The following is a 14018-nucleotide window of genomic DNA, read 5'->3' as shown; positions in this document are numbered from 1 at the left end:
TTGAATCTTTCCTTGTAAGAATCTAAGTATATCCTCAACTCCAGAAGATTGAGGATATACTAGCATTTTCAAAGAGACAAAGCAAGTCTTCATTTTATTGAGAGATGTTTCTAAATACTCACTATCTTTTGAAGTCAAGCTCACTGGTCACTTTCCATGGTGAAATATTTTTCCTTGTCTTTTGCCATGTGAGCCAAAGGAAACTTTCCTGAACACATAATACTTGTTAGAGGTAACAAGTTTGACAAGAAGTGTACTCACTGCCTTACATATGTAAGGGTAAGCCCTCTATCCATCACCGTGACAATAAAAATAAAATAAAATATAAAAACATAATGTTTAAAAAGAGCAATAAGCCCCCCCTAAAAAAAAAAACTAGCACAATATCTTTCCTCCCTCTTCCTCCCCAAAAAGAACAGGTATCTAAAATAATTATATGCTATATTATTTTAAATGAATTACTCTCCTTTCTACATTTACTTAAGCTTTGAAAAATGACATGGGTAATATATTTCCCTTTGGATTTTTCCTAACATGAGGACAATAACAATACTGCTATTTCCAAAAGAGGGGAAAATTTTTTTTTCTGGTGTTCTAGTGTTGAATTACTCTTTAAAATGGAGCCTTTCATTAAATTCAATTAAACATTAATAGAGACTGTACCCAGAAAAAAATATTTTTCCCCACTGAAATGAAGTCATTCCACCATTGAAAACATAGCGGGTGTGTACATTAGGGTGGGCTGGATTCTCAATAGACTTCTATTTGTCTCCTTCCTTTTCAGAGTAAATACTGACCTGTTATTAACACTCCATGGAAAATCCTTTCTGTGATTTACATTTCCAGATCACTGTCTCCTTTGTTGGTTGCTACACTAAATACAGAATTCATTCATTGTTCAGAGTGTGCAGAAGCAGATGCTTCAGCTACTAATTCTTTGTCTCATTTGGAGCATTAAACCCAAGAGGTTAGTCCCTGCACACAGATCAAGGCTATCCTGTCAGCCTGCAGCCCTTTCTACACCATAGAGAGATGAAAGTTGAAAGTTTCTCTGTGCCCAGGGGCTGAATGGATGAGGAGCAGATTTTTACCTCCTGACCTCCTTCTTTCTTCTTGTGTTTTAAGTCTTTCTTACCTAGCTTACCTAGCACTGCTCCCTTCAGCGTCTTTCAATTCATTACTTGATTTCAGATTTTATGGTCATGTTGGTCTCAGATGAGAGTTACAGTAAAGCTCATCATTAAGAGTTATAATTTTTAGTGCTACCTATGATTCATGGATGCATTTTGAAATCAAACCACCCTAATAAATTGTCTTCAGCCTGTGAAAATATATCATGTAGTTAGCTTTTCCTTGTAGCATCATTTATAAAGACAGGATAATAAGACATTATGCCTGAAGAATATTTTTATTTAGATCACAACAATGCATTGGTGGATATTTCATAAATTATCTCAAAAGAGGACTGTTTCTGAAGAATAGAGACAAAATGTCCCTCAATGAGCATAGTTTTTCTCTAATATTTCTATCTGTCAGTATTATAATTTAAATCCAGTTATATATTCATGTGTTAAATTGGCCTTTCAAGATCCATTGACCAGACTTTCCAGTTTTTCTCCTAAGCTTGTCCTGAAAATATAGAGCAAGAATCTGGTCTATCTCAGAAGCCTTTTTTTTTTTTTTTATCCTCTTAACGGTTTTGATCACACACAATGCTTACTTCCTTTGAAGAAGTTGATCATGAGCACAAAGAGATAATTATCTACTGAAGTCTGAAATGCTGTGGTATTGTATTTCCCACATAAATTTAGGAGACAGAAGAATGTAGATGAATCTAGTGGTAAAAGTCCATTTTTAAGGAGTTTGGCAAGGAAATAAAATCAGATTTGTAAATCAGTTCACATTTTTCATTTTGGGAAGTAAAAATTTAAAACTCTTCAAATAAATGCCTAAACACCATTTAAATGGTTGCTAAAGAAAAGACAAATAAGCCTGGGTTAAAACAAGTCAACTATTATTCTCTAGCAATGTCATGCTTCAGTGGTATAAAATTTCTAAATATATTACTTAAGTGTATTAACATGTGTGCTACTAGTTGGTATATTAAATGATATTCACAGTCTCATATAGATTCTTATAATAACTTACAATGTATACTAAACTTTAATGTATTTCTTTCTCTCCCTGTAGATACTATTTCCACAAAGAATTCATTTGAACCTTTCTCTAGAGCCTTATAGAATGTGTTTAAGTATTTAGTAGAGTGTCACCTATGAGTCTGATAAAAGTTAAGACTTGTCTTTTGCCTGTTAAGCATAAAAGAAGTGATAGTCATTAATATTCTTTTTTCCTCTGAAAGACCATTCTCAAACTACAGGAATAAAATAGGTTTTCTTCTCTAATTGTAATTAGCCTAATGACCCTGAGAATAAAGTGACAGCACAATGTTTGCATATGTTAAGAAGAATCAGTATAGATGGCAAGTATGTGTCGGGACCTCAAGGATCCCTTCTCCTCGCTTCTCCGGAGGAGATGCCCAAATGTTGGAGTCTCTAGGACCCCCTTCCCCCTTCCGGAGGAATGCTTGAACCCAAATTATGAAAGACACTCAGCCCTACCCCTCCCACCGGCAGAAGGAATAAGGCATATCTTTGTGGACTTCGATGAGTTGAGGAGAAATGACAAAATCCCCTTCCCCTGTGGGCGGGGATTACAGCCCCCCAAGAGCTGGGTCTCTGTAGAAGTCCCCGCCATGATGGCACCCACGTGTTCACCCCCCAGGGGCAGGGACTTCTCTTCCAGTTACAGACAGAAGGGGAGGGGACAAGCTAAAGCCAACTGTGGCCTCTTAAAGGCACAGCTGTTCCCAACAAGTATGTTCATTTAACTTAATAAGATTTATTAGGTCTCATTCTCTAAAATGTACCTCCCAAATCCTCGAACTTCATATGTCCATTGAAAATATTTGCAAGACATGCAAGTCAAGATGCTCATTTTGTAGTACCACGCAGGAGGAAATGCCAAGTCTCTTGGAGGTTCCAGATCTTTCCATGTTGCTAAAAGATACTGGTTTAGAACCCTAACATGGGCAAAGACCTGAGCCGGTCTCAGAGGTTAAAAGGGAGGTGGTGTTTTTTTTTTTTTTTTTTTTTTTTTTTTGTATATTGTTTTTGTTTTGTTTTGTTTCAATTTTATGAACACAGAGTAGTCCTTTTAAATATTGGAATATTTCAAGCTGAAAAGTAACAGTAGCTGTATATTTTTTAACATCACTCTAATATCTTGATGGATTATGGCTTAGAGAGGTGATTGTGAAAATGATCTCTATGTCTCTTTAAATAATTTGGGTGAGTCTGTGAAGTTTCCTCAGAGATAATTTTTGTTTTAATTATGAAGTTATTTTCTTAAATCTTTCCATGGAAAATTCTTCCAATTATTTTATTACTCCTTTATACAGAGAAAAACGGTGTAACATGGAAATATATGACTAAAATTATTTTAAATGCTTCTTAACACAGACTTACTTTTGAAACTAAAAAAATATCAAAATGCTTATTGAATTAATCTTCATGTCTTTTGAGTGATCATCTCAAATGTATACTTCTTTCAACAGAGACAGATTGCCCGAAAGTGGCTTTCTGGAGTCAGGTACAAACAGGATTGACTTTACTACTTAAAGAAGAATATAATGTAGCCACAGTGATACTGGTAATGAACACTGTCAATTCAGGGATGACCTTTCCAGCAAGCAGGCATTGGTAGAAGTACCAAACACAATCTGGACCAAGTCCCGTGAAGACCGAGTATAGAGTATTTGCAAAAGGGATTTCGTAGAACACATAGTATACGGCAGATATGTAAATTACTTCAATCATTCAGCATAGTCATAGTCCTAATATGTGCTTGCATTATAGTTAAAGAATCAAAGAGTTTATTTCAAGACTAAAACAATAGGGAAAAGAGACTAAACTAAATTCTATTGATATAAATGACTGGAGAAATTTTAAGCAATGTAGTGAGTTCACCGAGTGAACAGACCGTTCATTGGGCAATATGAAAAGACCACTAGTGTTTGGTAATGGGTACTTATGGTAGGTAGACTCCGAGCCTCCTACAGAGAGTGGAAGATAAGGATACTAACTCAGGCTGTGGTTCCATTTCAGAGTTGGTTTCCAGGTCCTTGAAAAAACAAACAAATATTAATGGTCTGAAAAGGTGGCAAGAAGCTGAGAAAGGACTTACAAGCATAAGTGTTCTAAAATAAATGCTTAAGAAAAGAAACATTTTAGCCCTAATGTCAGGAAGAAAATCTATTTAGTTAATTAAACTGTGGGAAGATGGAAGGTGATTCTGTATGTAGGAGTGTGTGAGCGTGCATGTATACATGCATGCATGTGTGCACATATCTGTGAATGTTTTACTGTTTGTTATTGAAAGGAGGCATGAACAGTGAAAGAAAAAAATACAGATGAATTCGATGAGTAAAATGAGATCTAAAATTCCTCAGTAACTAATTAGCAATGCAAGTCCAGCACTGCATGAAAGGAAAGATATGCAGCAGAATGAATCCAATGTCTGCTAGAAAGAGAATCATTCTACCCCATGAAATGTTTTTGAAGTTATGAGTAAGCTAACATCCTCTGTGCATTTATTCTCCTTATAATAAGGATAAATTTGCTTTTCTTAACCAAATTTTCTTTTCTTTCAGCTCCTGAATGAGGAAGTAACCTTTTTTAAATACAAGGTTTAACATAGTATATAAAAACATCCTCAGCAAATAGTAGTTAATGCTTGCTCAGCTATCACTTTGCCAAAGGAATATGGGGCAAAATAGAAAATAATATTAAATACACTGACATGTTTGGAATCTCCGTGTATTTAGCAGTGTCATATAGATGATCTTAGCCATTAGATAGACAGGCTATGCTACCAACAGCACAGGTATTTGGAAAGGTTGAGAGAGATCTCACATGGTGAAGAATAGGAAATCCTACTATGTATATTATATACTATTCCTTATATGTATTACAGATTGTTAAAAACTTCAAACATGAGAAATAAATGCACCAAATAAAATTTGAAAAGAACCTGTTATATAGGAATCTGGAGGGTAAAAATAGCACAAGTAAAGACTTGTAAGTATAATGGAATATGCTGCAAACGGCTATGACATTTTTCCATGTGGGGGTGAGATTTTTTCCCCCCTCTGGATACAATCCAGCAATGTTACAGTTACGTAAGTCAGGAAATAAGTGCATTTCTTTATGAAAAGTATCATACCCTTCCCCATTCTCTCCCAGTTTCTCCCTCCAGAATTCTATCCCCTTCCCATGTTGCAGAGTTAATTCTCAACATGGTGTCTAGTCAGTATCTCTGCTGAATTGCTTCACCCTACATCCCACCATTTATGTGCTTCTTCTTCCCATCCCCGGATAAGATAAGATTATATACAAGACAAAAGGTATAAAAATCTGAAACTGGGACAAAAGATAATAAACCAAAGGTGGGGATGGTATGCGGATCACAAATACTCGCTTAACACTCAGGTGTTATGTCACTGTCTTGCTCTAGCCATGTATGTATTCACTGAAAAGTATGAGGAAGTTAGTATAGTTATGAATATATTTATAACTTAAAAGGCTACACATATCTCTATGAACGGTAATAGAAAAGAATATGACAGTTGCTTTACTCCAAAAAGATGAAAAAATTATGTTGTAGAATCTTCCTGGAATGTGTAATGCCACATTAAAAAATTAGTGACATCACACTACAAAAAATACAAATGAGTCTTTCTTAAAAACAATTTTAAAGTAATTGCATGTTTTTGTTCCATACCACACTGCTAATAAGTCATAGAATTGTTTTTTATTCCAAATTGTATATTTCCTTTCTTCTTTCCTCTCTTTCTTCATCTTTCTTTCCTTCTCTTTTGTTTTGTACTTTTCCTTCCTTCCTTCCTCCATCCCTCCCTTCCTCCCTGACTTCTCTCCTTCAATTATTTCTTTCTCCTTATTTCTTTTCTTGCTTCACTCCCTCTCCCTGCCCTTTCTCTCCCTCCCTCTCTCCCTTTCTTCTTTCCTCCCTTCTTTCATTGCTCCTTCTCTTTCTTTCTTTTCTTTCTTCCCTTCCTCACTCCCTCCCTCCCCTTTCTCTCTTTTCCTTCCTTCCTCCCTTTCCCTCCCTCCCTCCCTCCCTCCCTCCCTCCCTCCCTCCCTCCCTCCCTCCCTCCCTCCCTCCCTCCCTTCCTTCCTTCCTTCCTTCCTTCCTTCCTTCCTTCTTTCCTTCTTTTCTTCATTTCTTTTCTTTCTCTTTCTTGTACTTAAACATGGGCATGGATTCAGAACCCTGCTGCTGCCCTGCCACTTGAATAATACATCAAGTTCCAGCTATGTACCTTCATTGGGAATGAACTCTTACAGAAAGATCTGTCTACCCCTACTGGTTTTGAGCCAGAGTTTTCAGATCTCAACCCCCTGGTTAGAAATGATTACACAGCTGAGCCATTGGTGCCTCACTGCATGTAACATTTCTAAGCATTTCACAAAAGAAAATGCTTATTTCCTCATTTGGAATATATCTTTAGAGTCTCTGCATATGTTATTACTAGTACTACAGAGTACATTAAGTTGTAAGAGGATATAACTTTTTTTTTTTTTTTAACCAGTCCTGGGCCTTGGACTCAGGGCCTGAGCACTGTCCCTGGCTTCTTTTTGCTCAAGGCTAGCACTCTGCCACTTGAGCCACAGCGCCACTTCTGGCCATTTTCTGTATATGTGGTGCTGGGGAATCGAACCCAGGGCTTGAAGTACACAAGGCAAGCGCTCTTGCCGCTAGGCCATATCCCCAGCCCGAGGATATAACTTTATCTTGAGAAATATAAACATGGTTGTTTATAAAGTAAATGGACAGTGCTGGGGATATGGCCTAGTGGCAAGACTGCTTGCCTCGTATACATGAAGCCCTGGGTTCGATTCCTCAGCATCACATATATAGAAAAGGTCAGAAGTGGTGCTGTGGCTCAAGTTGGCAGAGTGCTAGCCTTGAGCAAATAGAAGCCAGGGACAGTGCTCAGTCCCTGAGTTTAAGCCCCAGGACTGGCAAAAAAAAAGCAAATGGACATATTTATGTCTACATTTGCATGCTGTGTATAGATGACAATCTCTTCATGTTAGTAGAGGCACTACCTCCCAGTAAAAAATAAAGTCTAATACAATGACACATCTTTGCCATGTATCAAATAAAAATACTATATTAATAATGTTGATAGTATGGATGCTTGTAGTAAAACAGGACATGCATATGCATGGTATGGAGGGCAAATAGGTAAAGTAATATTTGAGAGTTACAAGAAAGCAGATTTTAGCTTACTTTAGAGTCCTATGCTTCTTTATAAGTGAACAAGTTGCATAGTAAAAAGGTGAATTAGTATCTTCAATCTGACTGCTCTGCCATTCTTTTTTGAAGGTGACAAAAGCCATTGCTGTTTGGAGATGTTTCAGGACTATTCTCATTTGACGCTCAATGCTACACCGGGAAACCAGGGCTGTGCGGTGTCACGCTCAGCAACCGTTAGCTCACAGCAAGTTTATTGGTTCTCTGCATTTGAAAGTTGCAGGATGTGAATTAAGGCAATCACTGTTAGGTTGTTAGGTTGTGACAAGAGTCTGGGTGCAAGTAAACTGCATATTGAAAGCAATTAACCACAGGGAGAAACGGATTTGAAGAATGAGGTAACCAGATGCAGACATCTGGATAATGTTGATTGGCAGCCTAATGGCTCATGTTGTCACCAAAGTAGGTGTCCAGTGGCTGTTTCTATTCTTTCTTAACATAATCCTATATACAATGTGGCAATTTGGAGAAAAAGGTAATGGGATGAGGAAACTGGGAGGGCACTGAATGCTAGGATTTAGAAGTAGCTGGAAAATTTTCACATAGAAACTGTACCAGTCTGTGCCCCAGTGAGGAGCAGATGGCTTATTGAAATTAGCATAATCAAAAGAGAGTTTTATAAAGGAATTCACAAAAAGGTATGAGTATAATGTAGGTAAACCACAGACATTGTGCAAGCCCTTAAATTTAATGTTAGAGCTATTACTACCCCTGAGTTTCAGAGGACAAAATTTAGAAGTGTAAAGAATATAGAAGGAGAAGCTCTTCTAGAATAGCATTTTTCTTAGACTATCTGGAGTAAGCAAATTAAGAAGGATTATGGCAAATAAATTATGATTATTTTTAAGTAAAAATTAACTGGTATATTGCTACATCTGGCAATAATAGAACACCAATTGGTTGTTTTCTTTTGTTATTTGCAATTTTTTGTAAAGGCATTGTATTGTATGACATTCTTAGGAGAGGATCCCAAAGTTCAATAGCAGTGTGCATAGGATCATCTAAAATGAGTATTATCAAAATGAATTCCAAGAAATGGAAACAAGTGGGTTTTTGATTTTGCTTCCTTTTTCTTTTGTCTATTTAACTGTTCTTGATTTCTGTACCTATTGTCTTTCATGTAAGTTTATCAGTTTGGTGGGGGGGGGGCTAAGGATAACACAGAAATGATCGGACAGTGGTGAACAAATGTAGCAGTGACATTCATCAGACATTATACTGAAAATTATAAAACTTGTGGAGGAAGTAGGTCATGAGAGGGAAAAAAATGAGGGAAGAAATGACACTTTTTAGAAAGAAATGTACTCATTACCTGACTTGTGTAACTGTATTCCCTCTGTACATCACCTTTATAATACAAATAAGTAGGTAAATAGGAACATAAAATAACAGAAAATGCAAATTTTGTTTTAAAAATCACAACAGGTCTAAAATGTAAAATCTACAATGTAAAATGGTAAAATTTCTAGATGTTTCTTTTCACCAGCATTGATTCATGGACCATGCTTCCATAGCATTTCTTCAGAAACAGGCACATAGAGTGAATGGGGATGAGACGCCTTTAGAGCAAAGCAAAACATCCCCACTGCCCAGCTTCACATTTCCTAAAGTTCTCCACTAGTCAGAAGGAAATGGAAATTTCTCACATGACAATATAATTTGCCTTCCTATAACGAGACTAAAGTGAATGGGGAAGAATAAACTCTGAAAAGAAATGCTGAAGATACTTGGTACAGAAACCAAAAGCTATTGTGTCAAGCCATGTGTCTAACCAATAAGGCATAACCCTTTCACAGGTACTATTATGATTAGTAGCTTAGAGTCATCATTTGCAGAAACTCTCACATGTCTATGGTTATGTTAAAAGACTGAAAAGTTTTCAGCCATTATGATTATATAAGTACTAGAAGTCAAAAATTAAGAGAAGCCATTTTTGAGATTTTTTTCCTTATTCCATACAAAGTAATGGGGGAAGTATGTAGATATATCTGTTGAGAGCTTTATAAAGATTAATCTGATGCTGAAACTAATTTGCTGATTTCATGTACTTGTGTTTACATTAACTGACTTTCAGTTAGGGATTTCAAACACAAGAATGCATAACTCTGAGATTGTATTATAATGGCAAAAATAACCCATATTTGAATACCACTTTCCTCTTCCTTATTAGAACAATGGACCCGACTCTTTTATAGAGACCAGCTTTACCTGTGAATGTGAGCATCCTTTTCCCTGGAGGGACCTTTCACAATTCTTGGAATTGAGCAGAAATAAAACTTCCTCCTTATTTCTTGTTTGTGTTTGATGATATTTTAATGGCATTATAGGATAAGATGTTGTATCAAAGGCAAGTCCTTAGAGCTGATTGAATTCAATCAGAGTAATTTCAAACAAGTATATGAAGAAAAATTACTTAAGAAACTTGTTAAAAATATCAAGTTATATTCCCTGCCACCTGACACATCTGATCAAATAAATTCAGTATAGAAAGCTAGTTTCTATTTTTAGAGTGGCCTAGTTATTTAGATCTCAATGTCTTGAGCCATTGTGTGATCACAACATGTTTGAAGTTTCCTAGTACGAAATATATTTATACTATTTTGACATCTGCTTTGCTTGTCAGTGCTACTTCCAGGGGAGAAAGTGAGTTTCCCTGTCAAAGGCTTAATGTTGTTCTCCATGTCCTGCTCATTGACACTTGCATTTGGGTATTTGGTTTGAATATGAAAACTTTAACCTATCCCTGTCACAATGCAAAGGAGGGCATGACAAAAATGAAACAACTGGAGTTCGGTGTTCTACATTTCACTGTCCTGTGCAAGCAACCCTACATGCTTCAGGAAGGATATTAATGGACACCCCCACTCACATTTCTCTGCCTGATTTTACCACATTTCCCTGCCAATTTTCAAGATGAAAATTCTAACACAACCTAGCTTTCGACTGTGCTTATTTGTGGCTAAAGGCCAAACTCCTTATTTAGTACCTAGATAAAATATCAAAGTATTCTTTCAAATGTTATGTTTTTGCTGTATATATGTACACTGCATTCTTGAGAGTTTTCTCTAAATTAAATTATTTTTTAAATGTAAACACTTAGTCTAATGCTAAGTTTTAAAGTTAAGCAATCACAATATATGGACTTTCTTTTTATATAAAAATATGTTTTAGGTGCTGGGAATGTGGCTTAGTAGTAGAGTTCTTGCATAGCGTACATGAAGCCCTGAGTTCAATTCCTCAGCCCTACATAAACAGAGTAAGCCAGAAATGATGCTGTGGCTCAAGTGGCAGAGCACTAGCCTTGAACAAAAGAAGTCCAAGGACAGTGCCCAAGGTCTAAGTTCAAACCCCAGGACTAGCCAAAAAAATAAATGTTTCAAGATAATGAAACAGAACTTGCCCTACTTATAGGAACTTACTTGCTAAGATCCGAGACTCAAGGCTGTGTGTGTGTATGTGTGTGTGTGTGTGTGTGTGTGTGTGTGTGTGTGTGTGAAAGAGAGAGAGAGAGGGAGAGATAGAGAGGGAGAGAGGTGTATATATGTGAAAAATCTGGATGTGGTGAATTTCTAGAGATATAATAATACGTAATTTTTTTAATTCTTTGTTTCAGTGTGTGACATTAACAGGTTTATTCACTTAGAGAACACATTTAGGTGTATCCTCTTACATAGTCAAAATATAAGGCACATGTCATTGTGTGTATTTTCTGCCATTAATTAAAATATCATTTTGTGATGTATGTTTTTTTCTAAAAAAAATTATTTTAGTACCTTTAAGTACTTGTACAAAGCAGTTCATTAATACAATTTTAACAATTTTCCCTTCCTAGTCCTTCTCCACCTTTCACTTTTCTGCCTCCATAGTACCATAACTTGTAATCCTTATAATTCTTTCACAATTCTTTCCTATATAAAAGATTTTAAAAGTGAATACCTTTCATTGGTTGCTTCCTGTTGTCCAGCTGAAGAATCTATTTGATAGTTATCTTTCAAGTTATGGCATCTGGGTTGTGTCCTTGTAAGTGCCTCTTTTTATTTGCTTTATTTGAGTCAAGACAGTAACTTAAAAATTTTGTTTTAACTTTGTTAACACACAGGACCTTTTGCGTACTAACAGGGGATCTAAGGTGCATACCTAGAGGTGTATTATAGATTTAGATTTTGCCTATATGCCTCTAGAAGTACAATAAAAATAATACTTGAATCAAGAGATAGAATATACTCTAATTTTTTAAATTATAATTTTATTTTCTTTTTAGGAATGTAAATTATCCATTTTTTCTTCATGTCATTTTTATTGTTATTATAAAGGTGATATGTACAAGGCAGTTAACGAGAGATTATATTGTTTAATTTCCAAGCTTTGACAATTACTAGATAGGTCAGTAGTGCATATAATTCACATTTAAGTCACATAATTTCATCTGAAAAATATAAATGATAAATTACCCCATCAAGTACATGACAATACGTCCAATAAGCTTATCATAGTATTTAGTACACCAATTGTTAGCACTTCATTTACAACAATTTATCAGCACAATTAATAACAATGACTATTATTAGTTCATATTAACAGAATACTATGCTTGAAATATCTATTTTCCTTATTTTTTGTTGAATACTCAAAGTGGCTAAACACCTAGGGTTTAACATACACCTACTTGATGTTTATTTAAAGAACAACATATGGTTGGTTCGGACAATCAGCATATAGAAAGGGTAAAGTAACTACCAAGAGTACCTTTTTTTTTTTTTTTTAAAGAAATTTCACACTTACATGCGTAAACTTTATTGAAATACAATATTTTAACTTACAAACAAAACTATACTCTGAATATATCTTTAGGGTTCTGAATACAGTTTACCTAACCTCTATGTAAAATTGTTTATTTATTGCAAAATCTCAAGTTTGAGGTCAAGACCATAATTTTCTGTGAAATGAAACAGACACATGTATGTGAGGGTGTACATGTATGTATAGGAGAGAGGGGGATCATTTAGTATCTTTTATTTTATTTTATTTTTTATTATTATTTTTTTTTTTGGCCAGTCCTGGGCCTTGGACTCAGGGCCTGAGCACTGTCCCTGGCTTCTTCCCGCTCAAGGCTAGCACTCTGCCACTTGAGCCACAGCGCCGCTTCTGGCCGTTTTCTGTATATGTGGTGCTGGGGAATCGAACCTAGGGCCTCGTGTATCCGAGGCAGGCACTCTTGCCACTAGGCTATATCCCCAGCCCCTTTTACTTTATTTTTAATTTTGCTGTTATCAGTGACTCACAGTGGAAAGTATGAGTTCCTAGAAGCAGTTCTACCTTAATGAAATAATGACCAATGAAATCCTGCTACCTTGGAAAGTCCAATTGATTGCCTGAATATGAAGCTTGCATTTACTTGCACCTTTGTTTCGAGGTCAGTTTGTGTGCTTTTTCACTTAAAGCTATGAAAAATAGCTTTGGAAAATTAAGTTATGTACTTCCATTTCTATGTAAGACCTACATTTCATTGTTTACATTTGCAGTCTTTTCGACAGCGGAGTTCAAATGGCCAATGTTGATGTCCTCATATCGTGAGTCTTATTCTATATGTGGTCTCATCACTCTGAGATAATAGAGGTAAATTACAAGATCATAAATAAATAAGTAGTGATTGCCCTTGGGTGACATAAATACTGCTTTTAATTACTTTAAAGCAAGCTTTTTAAAGCTCAGAATATGAACTCATGATTTGATAAACACACTGGAAAAACAAGAGCCCTCATTTTGGCTCTTAATAAATTTATGAGGTTATGTTAATGGAAAGCCTTAGTCACACAAAGTCAGCTATAATGGAGTTGTGTCATCCTTGGGATAAGTGTACAATGATAGCAATAACTCAATGGATATAGAACATAGTTATTCAACTGGCTTTTGCTGCTCTAAGACAATATAAAATGTAACACCAACTGAAGAATGTATCTTTTTTTTTTTTTTTGCCAGTTCTGGGGCTTGGACTCTGAGCACTGTCCCTGGCTTCTTTTTGCTCAAGGGTAGCACTCTGCCACTTGAGCCACAGCGCCACTTCTGGCCATTTTCTGTATATGTGGTGCTGGGGAATGGAACCCAGGGCCTCATGTATACGAGGCAAGCACTCTTGCCACTAGGCCATATCCCCAGCCCCTGAAGAATGTATCTTTTAAATTTTAATCCTAAATTCTGCAGTTGATCAACCTTTACAATTATATTAACCAAAATAATATGTGAATAATTGTGGTAAGGAATATAGAATAGCTCTTAGATCATCAATACATTTATGGTTTCAAGAACTGTATATATTTTGTTTTTATTACCAGATTGCACCAAGTTCCTCCTCTCTGATTTCTGATGATGATAAAAAAAAGTTGAGAAAGTATTTGTGATTAAGAATGAGAACAGTCATAGATACAGAGATGATATATAACTAGAATTACAAGAGTATATGAGTAAGTGAAAAAAAATCTAAGAATAAACAAAGTATGAGAGGAAAGTAAAGCAGTGTCTACTGATGTCCAGAGTGCTACTATTCTGGTTCCCATTCTTTTATTCTTTGTCTTTCTCCTCACTTCTTGGCCTATTTAATTATTTACTGTTTTGCAATATAGGAA

The sequence above is a fragment of the Perognathus longimembris genome, chromosome 16 (assembly GCF_023159225.1).
Source record: "Perognathus longimembris pacificus isolate PPM17 chromosome 16, ASM2315922v1, whole genome shotgun sequence".
Taxonomy (NCBI): domain Eukaryota; kingdom Metazoa; phylum Chordata; class Mammalia; order Rodentia; family Heteromyidae; genus Perognathus; species Perognathus longimembris.
The sequence above is the reverse complement of the archived record's forward strand: the minus strand, read 5'-3'. Positions refer to the sequence as shown.